The sequence below is a fragment of the Mauremys reevesii genome, linkage group 1 (genome assembly GCF_016161935.1).
Source record: "Mauremys reevesii isolate NIE-2019 linkage group 1, ASM1616193v1, whole genome shotgun sequence".
In the NCBI taxonomy this organism is placed as follows: Eukaryota; Metazoa; Chordata; order Testudines; family Geoemydidae; genus Mauremys; species Mauremys reevesii.
In genome coordinates, this window is record NC_052623.1 from 194572028 (window position 1) to 194587535 (window position 15508).

At 37.6% G+C, this 15508-nt stretch overlaps 1 protein-coding gene across 1 annotated transcript in view; it reads right to left on the reverse strand.

Annotated features, from left to right (window-relative positions):
- Positions 1-15508, reverse strand: part of EPHA3 (EPH receptor A3) — a 773721-nt gene that overhangs the window by 329934 nt on the left and 428279 nt on the right. The window lies entirely within an intron of this gene.

Here is a 15508-nt window from a genome sequence, read left to right on the forward strand (position 1 = left end):
GGCAGACAACTGAGGGGATACCAAATATATGTAACACTTCTGAAGCCCCAGAGCCAAACTGCAAATTGGAAATGCACTCCTGGTTACTCCATCAACAAAGGAGACTCTTGATGTGCGACTCCACTCATCATCCCTCTTAAGTCATTATCAGACAGCTGAGATCAGACAACAATGAATGCACATGTGCCTGATTGTTAACATGTCAGACATACATTATTAAAAACAGTAGGGGCAAGGAGCGAGATGAGAGGAAAAGCATTAGTTTCTTTGTTCAGATGTTTGAGGGCTTATTTGGGAAGAAAGGAATTGTAAGATGCATCACCATAGATAGCAGGACTTACAAACATGAAGGCATCGAAAACTTCTCTGTTCATTTGGGTAATGAAGTTTGGATGGTGGGTTTGTTCTGTTTTGTTTATTTTTGGTTGGTTTTGAAAGGATTACATCTGCAGTTTGTCTGAACTGCAGATTCATTCCCACACCTGGCCAAATTACTAGTATTTCTTGATATTACCAATATGTGTCTTGTTTGGCAACTACTTAAGGTCTTCCCACTGTTAAGTCAAAAAAATTATCAGCCCTTCAGCTTGCCTATAAAGAACACGTCTCTGCTTGTGTTCAATTTAGTCTCCAGACATCCACTATTGTAAGGAAAGAGAAAGCACAGCCCCAACATTTTTACAGCACACATCAACTGCCAAGTTTTAACAATAATGCTTATATAGTACTTTTAATCAGAGCATTTAAAAAACATTAACTACACTATTCAGAGCATCCTACAAATGGGAGAACTCTTACAGAGCAGTTAAGTGACATGTTTAAGGCCACAGCTTCGACAGTGTCATCAGTGCTACTGGGAAAGGAACAACTGAAAATGCGCACAAATCTTCTTCTATATTTGCAGCAGTAGAAGCAAAGAGGACACTGTAGGCAGATTTACCATTAGCTCAGCATAATGTAAGTGTGATGAACCATGTTGAAGGAAACCTAAACTTCAGTGAAATAAATTCACTAAGATCTAAATCATAGCCCTAGCCAAAACAAACTTTAAAGAATGACCAAACTAAAAAAATGAGCACAAATACAAAAAGCCACTGAAAATACCAGCTAATGAAAACTTAAATCACATTCCTAATGGATACTATGGCCAAACTGTATAAAACCTTTCCAGTGAAGAGCTCCACATAAATTTAAATTTAAACTGAGTGGCAAAACGATGCTAAATGACATGCTCAACAAAAAAAATGCAATTTAAAGAGAAAGCAATGAGGTTATATAGACAGTCAAAACGGAGAGGGGAAAAATAAGGGAACTCTCCGCCTTCAGACAGATACTCAGCATGTACCATGAAATGCAGAGCAACTATAAATCAAGGCATTGGCAGAGTCACACCACATGAACGAAAATTTGATTCAATTGAAGTATCAAAAGACACTAATTCTTTACACACCTGGAAAGGACTTGAATCCAATAAACCATTTGACCAACCCAATATGGTAAAATTTGGACTGTATACTTCACAAACCTATGCAAAAGCATCCAGATTTAAATCCTTACCATGGAACAATCTGAATTTTTTTCAAAACAAAAACACTTGAATTCTGTTAATAAAGGCTTCCAATATCTCTTTAGTGACCCATGAATCCAGAAACTCTCTAGAGGAAATCTCTAGAAACTCACACTGAAGAGATGACATGGTCCAGGTAATCAAGTGAAAGTGTAAAATACAGCCCTGAATACATACAGGAAAATTCACTGCAGTTATTTAAGCTAACCTCCCAATTTGGATGCTATCCAAATGGCCAGTCAGATAGTCTAATGCTCTCAGTTCTAAAATCTGGAAATATTTTCTACTCCATCTACTAAAACAGCAGCAAATAATTTTGCATCCTATATCATACAACTTTGCATCCTGTATCATACAATACCAGAGCAATAACACCATAATTTATATCAAATTGGATTCAGAAATGAGAGATGATCCACCAGCCACATTTTTGCCCTAGAGATTCCAATTAAACATGTAATAAAAAAAAAGAAAAATCAAATGTTTTATAGACTTTTGAAAAAGCTTCTACTCAACCTAGCGTCTATGATTGAATGTTAAATGGCAGCAAAGCAGAATTGGTGGGAAAACATAAGGCATTATTTATACCAATTCATCAAATACAAAGCTAAAACTTCAAACATGAAAGAGGATTAAAACAGAAATCTCACTCTGTAAACATCTCAGAACCTTCAGAATGGTCTAGTTCAGGTTTGATCTAGAAATAAGAGAAATTTTAGAGGATTTTTTTTCAAAACCTGTTCAAGCAATCACAGTTACTAACTTAACTTTATATAACCGGCAGGTGACAATACTCATTACCTGCTATAGGTGAGGTACAAGCTTTCCATAAAGCATTCTACAGAGCGAGGAGTCAGTTTGATCGGGATCTCTGAAACTAAATCCCATGAATGTTGAGGATGTTTGGATTCAAATGAAAACATAACTTGCATTCATCTTTTCATACCGCATGTCCTGCAGTGACTTCAACAGGCTTTGGATGAGGCAATATTTATCACTGCAGAAAACAAATGCTGGCAAGCTAATCAGTACGGAAAATCAACAAAAGAAACAGCAATATTTGATGAGATGTCTGTGTCACTGGGGATGAGAGAGAATCTACAGATTTTAGGGGTGCGGGGGAAGGGGAGCAAGGCACCATCCTTGAAGCCTTTGGAGCTTTCCTGGAAAAGTTCTGACTCTTCATTATGAACCTCTCTGAAAACATGTTGTTGTTTAATGTTGAAAACATTAGAAAAAACCTAAACAATGCAAGGCAACATGTTTTTCTTGTTTTTATTTTCTCCTAAACACTGAAAACATATTTTTCTAACTAGACACACGAGTTTATATCTTGCACTATTACAATAAAGTGTAAGAAAGATGTTAGATTTAGAATCCCCCAAAGGCTGAATTTCCCAGGGTTCAAGTCTCCAACTATTCTTTGACCTTGGCTTCTTTGGTTGCTTCGTATAATCGGTCTTCAGTTTTTTCTTGCTTTTCTCCTCCTCTCATCCTTTTGCCAGAAGCTCTCTTTATTAAAGTCCCCAGGATCTGTCATATACGCAAAGTCCCTCAGGCTTCTGCCAGCAAAAGTGAGTTTTGTGCATGGTCAGAAATATAAAAAAGTATCCACTGCACAGAAGACACCTCAATTGATATTTCTCAGAAGAAAAGAACGTTTGAAAGTTCCAGGAGACAATTATTTTCTCACTTCTAGAGCTAATCCCTTTTTATTTGGGTTAGTGCATGCTGGATATATGGTATGAGGAAAAGGATTTACAGAAATCTACAGGAATTCTGCCTCCGTAGCTGTCAATCTGATAATAGAGGCCACAATTTCGAAGAATGAAGCCTGAAGTCAGTGTGCAAGTGCATTCAGCAGCCACACTTGTGCATTCCATTACAATTACACATACAAACGCACACCCAATGAATGGATTTGTATAAACCTCCATGGTGGTAGTTGCACATAAATGTTTCGATTTCTGCACATGCAAATGGACCTTTGTCCATGGAAAATGTAGCGCTAAATTCACAAGAAAATACAAGCTTATCTTTAGCTGACGGTCTGCTCTCAGGCTCTCTCCAACCATCGTCCTGTGTTTCTTCCTCCTCTTTTATCCTCTCCTAGCCTAGCCCCCAACCTTCTGGTCAGTTGTCATATTCCATAAACAATGGATTGGTAATAAACATCTAGAAGACTATTACTATGCATTTCATCCCTTTCCCTCCCTATTGGTCAGCACTCATTCTCCGAGTCTACTATTCGGAAGAGCTGCAGAACCGAGACACTATTTTATCTAACTGATAAAGAAGAATTTCTTACTTTTAAGCCCTTTATTGTTTCACCTGATTTTATACATATATATGTGTGTGTTCAGATGCATCTCCCAGGAGCATCTTTTAGCATTGGAATTTGAAAATTCTACGAGGAATGGGATGATGAGAGCAAAACAATCTTGAGTTCTTCTCCCAGTACTGCCAAATGTGCCAAAGCTGGAGTGGTCCAAGAGCTACATTGTTGTAGTGTTCCTTAGCTAAGTAATATGTCTTTGCAATTTCATAAGAATAAACAATTTCTGTCTACAATGCTTAGCTAATACGTACAGTGCATGCAAAGAACATAGTAAATATTTTTAGATATTAAAGAGGGCTTAGTATTTTACCTTCTGAATACTAACCAATGTTATATGACGATTTTCAAGCATCTGCATTGCTTCTGTTATTGTCTGCTGAGTGTTAGAAAGCAATCATGTCCTTTGCACACACCCAGATGAGAAAGGTGCTTGTGTAAACATGTTGATTCTCAACATGGCCATGACACTTATTATGAACAGAGTGAAGCCAAATACAATTCTGAGGATGTATTACTGAATGTCTTGTAATGAGAGTCGTGCACCAACACAGTCTAAGTCGATCTTCCCTCCAAGAACTAGATCAGGTCTGGAAGCAAAGTAAGTCAGATGAAGATAGAGTACTCCATCTCCGATTAGTGTGTTTAATAACGCAATCCCCCATTTGCACTGACCCTGAGAAGATTATATTCGGCACACAGTAATTCAGAATTACACCAAGATGTTAATTAGCAAGAGAGAAAGTGAGGCAATGAGTGGTTCATGAGAAATGTTTTAATTACTTTACATTTATATTCTACTACAGCTTGTGACTGTTTGCTACAAACTACCCCAATTTCAAACTCAGGTTATTCATCTCAATTGAGTATTACTGTATTATAGGGTCAATTTTACCTCCTGCGTGAAGGTAGGGACTCTTGCCCCCAAGATTTGCACACGGGGAAGACAATCTGGGCTCACAGCACTGAAGTTTAAGGGAGGGGAGGGGAAGACCAGTTAGCTCTTCAGGCAATGTGTACTGCCAGGGCATGGATAGAACCCATGCCTCACCCCACTCTCTTGCACACAGTGATACTGTGATGGCTGTACTCAAAGGAGTACAGACTACATGTATTACAAAGGTGTGTCAAGGGGTACTCACCAGCCCATTTCTTCTAGCAACAAGGTGTTACGTCTACTGAGGGCTAATGATTCCACCAGCCTCTGTTAAGATGCTGGATCTCCTGGACTTAGAACTGTGCATGTTTCAGCCTAATATTGTCAACATCAAGCATTCAAAAATCTTGAGCTAGAACCCCAAAATCGAAGAAATATATATACATATATAATTGGTTTCTTCTGATTTCTGAGCCTTTGGGGTGCATTTGGGTTATGTTTTCAAGCTTGTAGTTACAACCATGGGGGTTAGAAACTTACTTAAAAAAATGAAATCTGAGATTCGCCTGATTCCAGCAGCCAGGTCTTTAAGAAAAAAGAAAACATACCACAAGACTCTCACAATTTTGATAGTTTGCAGTTCTGCAATGGATATTGCTCCGGCAAGTTATCCATCTCTATGGAGCACCATCGCACAAAGCAAGCTGTGCTTCAACACCACCACTAGTTTCTCACTGACAGAGTGAAAATGGACACATCCAGAAATGATATATAGAAAGTCCTCAGTCGTGGGGCACTGTAACAATGTGTATAGTGGGGGTGCAGAGAGCCATTAAATCAAACTGTAAACCATGTCAAGACACGGGGTGCAGCAGCAACCACAGCACCCCCAGTTCCAGCACCTAACATTGTAGAGACCGGAGGCCAATGTAGCACCCAGACTGGGTGTACTTTAGATTATTATTTATTATTATTATGGTAGTAGCTAAGGGACATCCAAGAATGGCTTGCCATTATACTAGATAAACACATCATGTGAAATCTACATTACTGATGAAGAATTACCTAAAGGAAGTAAAGATAAGTCAAGACGAAGAGCGGTAGTTCAACAACGAACAGAAATATCTAGTATAATATCTGTTGTGAACACTATTTTTTGCTTGCTAACATAGCTACACTTCTTCTATTTAGACTGGATGGATATCCTGCAACATGGTAAACAGGTGGTCAATAATTAGTGTATGAGGCTCAGAAACCAAACAGTTTTATCTCTCAGTTTACAACTAACTTGAGCTATTCAGTTTAATAAGAGGGATATTTAAATTCAGTTCAGAAGTATGATATTATATCTGTTCCTATTGGAAGACACAGCCTTCCACTCAATAGGGATTATTTGTGGAAAAATAAAGAAATCATTTGCAAGAGGTAAGCTTTTATAGCAGTATTTTTGTCACAACCTCATTTTACTTACTGTGAGCTGTTCAGGAAATTAACACTTCGAAACTTTAAGAAGGTCCTCAGACAGCACAGATTGGAAAACAGATTGCTCCCTCAATTCCTACATCTTCTTGTCACACCTTAATAATGATGCCCCTTAAGCATAAAATAAAATTTTAAAAAAAGCATTTTTTGTGTGTGCATTACTCAAGCAAATAGCTGGAGAAGATTACTATAGTGGGTAAAAGCAGTGGGTCAAGTTTATTAACTCCTTCCACCATCTACTACAGGTTACAGACCACACACTGGAATTGGATTAAAGAACTGTAGGTGAAAGTAAGCTACACTTTGAATGCAAGTCTGGAGGGAAAAGAAACGATCCACACTACTATTTTTAAGTTTAATGATGGTTGCACGGATAGATGCTGGCTCACAAAATAGGAATTATTTCCTATTGATACCTTAAAATATTACAAAGCCCTTGACATTTTCAACAGCTCATTTCATCACACTCATTACTCCCCACACCAAAAAAAAAAAAAAAAAAGTTAGATCACCATTTCATTAGGTCTCCTCCTGTACTGACTTGTTAAAAAATCAGGGAACATTATTTTTTAAAATGATTTAATATTGACACAATATTTGGGACATTACATTTGAAGAGACTGTTACACTACTATCTCAGCACCACTTTTAATGTAGGAGTTGCTATCTATACACATACAAGACAAATAGATTTGAAACACCGACATTACATTATAATACTTACCTTCACTCTTTTGTAGTGAAACAGTTTCTTTTTGCTGCTGGCAATCCTGCCTAGTCACTGCTTTCCTAAGCGAAATTAGTCTGCCAGTTACGACTTGCTGCACATAGACCAAATTTATGAACTTGTGCTGGGATTCTCAAAGAAGAACCTAACTAGTTAAGCACCTATCTTCCATTGAATCACATAGGTGTTTGACACCTAACACCCACAGGCAATTTTGAAAATCCAGCCTTGATAAATGTTATTTAAAATCAAAATCACTGTTGAGTCCAGTGATTTTATTATTAATTGGAACAATTCTGAAAGTGAATACCATGCTTCCCAAATAGTGCTAAATTGGGCTTCATAGAGCATGAAACCCGCAAACTTGTCCACAGAGCAGGTTTGGTAGGGAAAGTGACACTACCACCTTCCCCACAGCAACTTTATAGACACCTTAATGACATTCTGAAGGTAGATCTGTGCAAAAACAACCACTTCTAGCAATGATGGGGAAAAACAATCACATTCAAGCTACTTCTGTGAAAAGCAACAAGTTAGAGCTATTTTCTGGTATTCGGTGACTCTGTTCAATACTAATGAAAAGGAGAATATTTTCAAGTACTAATTTTAATAGTAATCCTCCCATTAGTTCAGTATTCAAACAAAAACTGCTACAAATACCATTCTTCCTTCCTCAACACTGATTCCTTATCACATATAAGCTTTGTTAAGGTTGTTGGCATAAATCAGTGTTGAGTGTATATTTATTTTGGCGTTAAACAAGTATTTAAAAAGAGAGTATTTAAAAATGTCTAAGAAACCCAAACATATGGGTTAAGGCACCATAGTTAAAGCACCAAAACCACCTTAACTCTGCCCCCAGAGATGACAGACTACCCACTTACCTCTTTGAATGCAGAGTATAGAAAGAGTTTACTGCAAAAGATGGCTTTTATAGTTTTATAATTTTGTTTCATTATTAAACATTTTGATTGTGGTAGCCCCAGAAAGCCAAACATGGTTGTGCCCCATTGCAGTAGACAATGTATAAACACCACAATTGTCCCTGCCCCAAAGTGTGTGTTCACATATACATCTCTATGACGACTAAGTGTGAGGATTCTGTCACCATAAAAGTTGTTTCTTCTTTTCTCATGCCATTTCATGATATGAGCATAGGAGGTTTTCAAGGATTCTCTCTTATCTGATGACACTAGGCTTCAGTGCTGGAAGGAGCTGAGAACCATCTGTGTCGTACTGAGTTTCTTCAGCATCTTGCAGCACCTTATTAAAGGGAGGGCTCAGAATGATTGCCTTCTGGCTGCTATTTATTTAATGAGCAATTGTTAAATTGTGTGTGTGTACACACATACGTACGTACTAGATATGACTGTGAAAGGATGTGAAAAAGTACCACCACAATGCAATTAGGCCCTCAATTTCTGTGGTCATTGATAAGTAACATTTCTGGGTGCCTACCGTTGTACGGCTTTCCCATCTTCTCAGGGTGTCACCATGGAAGCAAATCTGAGACACCTTAACTGAGAGTTTGAATACTTTCAAATGGTTGGCTCTGTTGGCTACTTCCTGCCACATAGCAAGGAGATGTTTTCCCTTTAAGAAATTTGTACTCAATTTTAACTAAGTCCCATTGCCCATTTTTCAAGGCAGAAACAGAGAGCATTTTTCTGCCTGACTGTGATGTCCAGGAATTTTTAGGGCACTTAATTTACAAGAGCCTGTCTGATTAACTTAACTTTTGGTGGTAATATTCTCCTCTTTCAATGCACAAGCTCCAATCAGTTTATTAAGGTGGTGGTGGGTTTTTGTTTTGTTTTGTTTTATTAAAGGAAACCTTTTGTCTTCAGCACTTGCTTTAAAATGCCTGGTGGCATAAAAAAATTAGAAAATTCTTTCAACTCTAAAGCCTATTTTTCATTGTGGGACATCATCTCATAATTCCTTTGTCTGATTTACTTCAAACTTAGTAGCAGAACCCTTGCTCACAACTCTAACCTAACAATCCTGATAAGACTTCTTTGCAGGTTTTAGAAGGGGGCAAAAGCCTAGTTTAAAAGTGGAAACCCAGCTGCAACCTTAGCTGTTAGCTGCATAATCCATAATCAAATTCTGCATCTGTATATTCATCCCAAATTGAAAGATACGTTGGTTTAGCATTATGTTGATGTAGACAGTATATAATTACTGCAAATTCTGCTGATCTTGATCTGGACAAAGTTGATTCACTGTTGGTTTTTCCCAGATGCCATTTCTCTCCAATTTCCTTGTTACGTTGGTTTCATACCTTTCTAAGGGTAACCAAAGTAAAGTTTTATATTGGGCTCAGGTCATTGCAGTAGTGATTTTTTTTTATAGTTTTTTTTTTGAAGTGCTCTTTTTGACCTTTCTAGGCTGAGACCACCTCTTTTATAGGAAAATAACTAAAAATTATTCTCCTCTAATAGTAACAATATTTGTGGAACTCCCAGAGTGTGCTATTCTTAGGTTTCAATTAATTCAGAATTAATGGAATGAATTACTGCAGCTTGAATTCTCTCTAGGTCCAGTCTTTCCAGCATGTCAACCCCATCTTTAAATTGTTTAACCATCTCTGAGTAAAATGTCATTGCTTTAAGCATCTTGGTAATTTCCTACAAACTGAAGGTCTTGTGCTGATATCAGTACTAGTTTAAGGAACGTGATGTCCTAGAGAAAGGAAAATCCTTTTTGATGAGCCCTTTGTTACTGGATGTGAGAGTTACATAATACTATGTCATGCAACTTAGACTCAAATAAGAGTTGATGTTCCACATGGCACATAATCATGGCAGCCAAGCTGCAGAAACCTTATTCAGATTAAGTGTTCTAGGCATGGATTTAAGACCCAAAGGTTTGTATCAGTATTTGGTGGTAGCAGCTGTCTGGAATGAAAACAGTTCACCATTCACTTGGGCAGCTGTTTCTACTTGTGGTATCTGGCATATCCCAAATATAAACTGTTCCGATTTAGGTATTAAATGTGCTGTGTGAAACTGAATAATTTTTTTAAAAATAATTATTTCATGAAAAATATTTCAGGTTTCATTTGGGACCCTTTTACATCTGGATAGTTTTGATTTGTGACATTTCATGAAATGTTTTCATGTTGAAAATATGCACATTTGTGTTTTCATTGCAAATCCACCCTTGCTTGAAAACAGGCCATATTGGACTTTAAAAAATCATCCTTTTTTTAAGTCAATTTTTTGGCCATATGTTTGTGTATTGGCCCAGTTATCTGAAAACTGAGTCAGAGATGAAAAATGTATACTCAAATCCCATTTAAGTTAACGGCAGAATTTGAGCTCATGAATTTGTTGTGTTCCTGTCCCTCAAAAATGTGATCTTTTATGTTGATTTGTTTAGTGCTGACAATGTGCTTGCAGCTGTACAATATAAACAGTCTTTGCCTCAAGAAGCATATAATTAGTCTTGGCTGAATTCAATTTTCATTTTTTTATCATTTTGATGGATAATATTGATGTAAAAATGTAAAAAAATTGCTTACAAGTTAGCGATTTAAATGTTTACAGTTGCACAAAATGTATTTCAAGCAATTTTTCAGTTTTTATCCATTTAAATTGTAATTGCTGTGGGAAATTTGGGGGGGGCAGAAAATCATTTAACAACAGTTGACACGGAGATTCAAAAAGTTAAAACTTTATGAACTGTTAAGACTCAAATTGTCAACATCATGTTAAAATACAAAGTAAATATCCTTAAATCAACAAATTATACCTGCTTTTACTATTCGTTGACTAGTTAATTTATAACAAAACTAATTCAAAAGGTTATCAGTGGATTTTGATTCTAATAAGTTCTCAAGCAGCATTTTTCTTTCTTTTCCTGTGTGTAAATTGTGAGCATCATTATTGGAAATATTTTTTTGTCAATTTGTGTGTAGGGTGAAATTTATGTTTGCTGATAAAAATCTAATCCCTCCAAGCCTAGATATAGATATAGTCTAAAAGAGAATATTAGTTTTTTTCAAAACTGTTATAAAATTGTGCATAGCTAGCTACTAGCCACTATATAACATGTCTATTCCATCAACTATCAGTTGACTTTGAAACAAAAAAAAATCATGTTTATGGTATTACAATATTATAAACTAATTGTCTGTGACACAATATTCCACATGAAATAGACATTCCATTGCATTAAGAAAAAACATTGGTTCTACATTATTTTAACCGTTTGGATTAATGTAAGTATGTATTCTGAAGTTCACAGTATGCTGATTGGCAAATGTACTTCACCTATAAGTATCTAAAATTTAACACTGAACTGTTACACAACTGGACCAAATACCACCCTCACCCCCATATAGTCTCTGGGCTCAGTCACTCCATTAACTTCAGTACAGTGTAACTCCATTGTCTATTGGGATCCATGATTACATACTGTGGTGTCTCGAAATTAAAAAAAAAGTGTCAAATACATTTTTGTACTTTTAATAAAAAACTGGAAATAAAATTCTAGTTAGGCAGGTGGGCATTGTGTGTATAATTTTCATAAAATCTATTGGATTGCTGCTATTAAAGCATCTGATGTTTACATAGCACTTTTCATGCAAAGATCCAAAAGTGCTTGACAAACATCACAAACTGGAAACAGATAAGGAACAGGAATGGAAGAGACTATACGGTTTGGAGCCCAGTCCTCCAACCTTCAATTATACAGGTAGACCACACTCCTGCAAGCAGTTCCAGTGAAGCCATTGGCATTCCTTGTTCCAGTAAGGACTACTCATGTGAGTAAAGGTTGGAGGGTCAAGGCCTTATTCACAAACACTATTTATACATCAAAGCCTTTCCCCAAGTTTTGTACAAGATCCACATTTCCCCACACAGGAAAATGCTCCCCGACTTCTTTTTCTCTGTGTGATGTAGGTATAAGCATATGTGGACAGTCTTTACTTCAAGTAGCCTATTCCTCCCCTTAGCAGCATGCAGCAAAAACTGTAATCAACCAGCAAAAGGGGGGTCTTCTGACTAGAGGAAACAGGTACAAAGCATTGCAGAGAGCAGGTGTTGAAGCTAGAGAAGACCACAAGACAGGGTAGATCCCCTACCTCTGCTAGAATCAGGGACAAAACTCCTCCCTTCTCCCCGGTTTAAGGCAGCCCTGCCTTCCACAGTTCTCCTTTGTTGGTGAAGTGAGGGCAATCAGAAATGGGAGCAGGCAGAAGAGCTTGGTGTCTCACTGGGGGAGTTTCTGGAGATCCTGTCCTTCCCACCAGCAAATGTTTGATGGGAGAAGAGGTGCTCCAGCTGGGTGTCTATCTAGAAACTCGTCTCTGCAGGAAGTCATCCCTGCCATCAGCAACCCTTCCCTGCAAGGGAATAGGATGGCGAGGAGACCCTCCACTGAGAATTCCCTCTGACTGTTTGGCAAAGATAAATACATGATCAGTATTGCCAACACCAAGCATTCAAAATTCATGAGACCGGCTTGAAAGTCATCAGATTTTAAATAATAAATTTTGGGTTTCTTTTTATTTGCCTTCTAGCTTGTGTTCATATTTTCAAGCTTCCCCCTGCAACCAGGAAGGTTAGACCCCCCCATCTCCACACACACACCCCAAAGCTGAGAATCTCATGTAAGTACTCCAGGATCTTGAGCTTAAGAAAGACACTAAATAACACAAACACTTTATGCAAAAATCTGTCTTTTCAGATCTTAGAAATTTTCTCTAAGGCAGGAAATCACATTTGATATTTCAACATTTTCCCAAGAACCAGTCCCTCCTCTGACTTCCCCATTATAATTTGTTTTTAATAGCAGTAGAGTCTCCATCCTGGTCAAGTTCACATGACAACATTGATAGGAACAGGGGATGGAAAGCAACAGAGGTGTGCCCCCCATCAGAGTTAAACTACACATATATTGGCTGAGATTTTCAAAGCCAGCTAGGGGATTTAGTAACACAAATCCCATTCTTGTTCACATAAACTCCTCTAGTTGGATCTGAAAATCTCAACCAGTACTTTAATTTGGCTGACTATGATATTGGATATTATTATTATTCTTTTGTATGCATTTTTCCTTAAGAATATAATTTTCAATAGAGATACACAGCTCTTCTTACATATTATCTGCACATACATTTAACAAAGATTGTGATAACTAGCGTGACACAAGCTTTCAGTGGAAACCTTACATGACATCCTTTGATGAACTAGTATTTAAACAGCAGACCCAGGGGATCTCTGTAACCCTTATGCACCCCTGTGCCCTCTGCCAGTTGGCATCGAGAGGTCCTTGGGTCACAGCGTCCAACCAAAACACAGGGATGTCACTGCCCAAAACAAAGGCACCATGTGAGGCCACTCAGAAATTTGAACTCTGTGAGCAGGAGGGTTTCACTGGGTATTGTTTTAGTAGATGTTTGTATGGGAGGGAGAAGCAGGAGAAACACCACAGAAGGAGACAGGAAGCACCAAGCACAGCCACAGAAGCACTGTTAGTGAAAAAGCCAAGACAGAGAGCTTTTGGGTTCAGTGCCTGCTGAAAGATGCTTGGAAATGTGAGGAGAAAAAATCTCCTGTTGTCTGATTCCTATTGCGTTCAAGGAAACAGGGCTTTGTAAATAAACAGGGATGCATCAAAGAAATGCCTAAGTATCATGCACTTCTCCTCCAAATGGAAAGACCCCCCAGGACCCTGAATTTTGGCTCACCGCTCAGTTCAAAAAGGGGGAACCTTTCCCAAAAGTTACACAACACTCAGATAAATTGACTGGAAATAAACAGAGACCTGTACCCAATGTTGTCGTATCTATGCTTGGCATGTCCCCTCTGTAGACATGAGTAACTCTTGGTGCCCCCTATTGTCTTACGGACCAAGTTATAGCTATGCCCACTGCAGACCCCGACTCAGTATGTGTTAGACTGCAGGAGCTGACCACCCTTTCTACTCTACTCTTTCTGTAGGGAATACCGTTTAACATATCAGTATCTTTTGATCTCCAGATTTTCAGCCATGGCAAACTAGCTATGCCAGCAGGATTGGGTCTTGGAAATCACCCCTTCACAGCTATTAACCTGGCTATTATGTTTGAGAGTTTCCTGTGATGCTCTTAGCTAGGCTATCATTTCACCTTGTGTGCTTGGTTTCTTTATCAACCCTTTCATGCTCAAACTCCATAGCAAATATCCATCATAAACAAACACAGAGGCATGAACAATATTCTTTCAAAATAATATAGGCATTTGCCAGTTCTCCACAGTTTAAATTTTAATCATTTATATTGAAGATATTTAAATGTACTTTACAAGGGTTTTGAGTGTAACACTTAAAATTCTCTCCAAATTGGGGGGTGGGGAAGACTATTTAACAAAAATGAAACACAAGGGGAAAGAGAGTGGCTGTTAATTCTAAGGGCCCAGCTCTCATGTACACTAAGGTTGATTTAAAGTAGCCTGAAATGATTATATTAATTTTAATGCCCCTTTCCACAAAAGCAGTGTAATGGAGCCTTTGTGTACATGAGAATCAAGACCTAAATTTTAAATTTTAAAAATTTGACCTCAAAATTGTATTGCAAATATTTATGTATTAGTGTCTATATACAGATATAATTACAGATATAATAAAAAGTTGTTGGGCTAAGTGCTCTTTCCATCAACGTCACTGGCAAAACTTCTCTCTTCCGTGGAAGCAGGATCAGATTCTTAGACCTCTGTGTACAATACAGAAGTGCGGTGTGCTTTATAAAGAAAGAATTAATAACGGTTCTTCTACTGAGGATGGAAACCACATTAAGTAATTTTCTACATGTACTACAAAGGAAAAAACACTACATAAAGTTTTATATTAATATAATTAAATCTGACCTTCCTTCAATGTACATATTACAAAAAATTACATATCAGTCCTTGGCTCTAAAAATCTCTAAAACTCTTAATTTATCTTGGCTGTAATCCTAACTGTCATGGACTCTCAAAGGCTTTATTGTAGTGTTACTGAAACATGCAAATTGCCCAGCTCCTTGGAGCATCTTTCTACACTGGACAAATGAATGCACGTAGGCTGTTAGCAAATGCCATGGTACGAAGAACATGTGCACAGAGTAGTTTTTTTCTAAAAACCCTTTACATTTTCCAAGCTTTTTAGTTGCTAAGAATGTCATCTGGCTTTCTGGTGCTCCAGAGAAGGAAATGTTGTGGTGTAAGAATGTAGTTTTAAAACCTCTGCAATCTTTTTATTTAAGATACAATATTAAAAATTCAAGGGGTTTACTTGGGTCATAGACAGCTAAGATGACTTTACAGCTCTCTCACTAGTTTGAAAATAATGCTGCACTCTAAAGGTTTATAGCTCATTAAGATGGTATGTTTTCCCTTGTAATGCCCCCTCCTGTGCAGTACTAATTTCATTTTAACACTATGATTTCAACACCACACACACAATTAGTTTCTATCACATGTGAAAGCCCTTTCATTCAAGGTCAAATTATATTAAGTTTATGAAGCAGGATGAAGAGAGTCTCATTTCAAC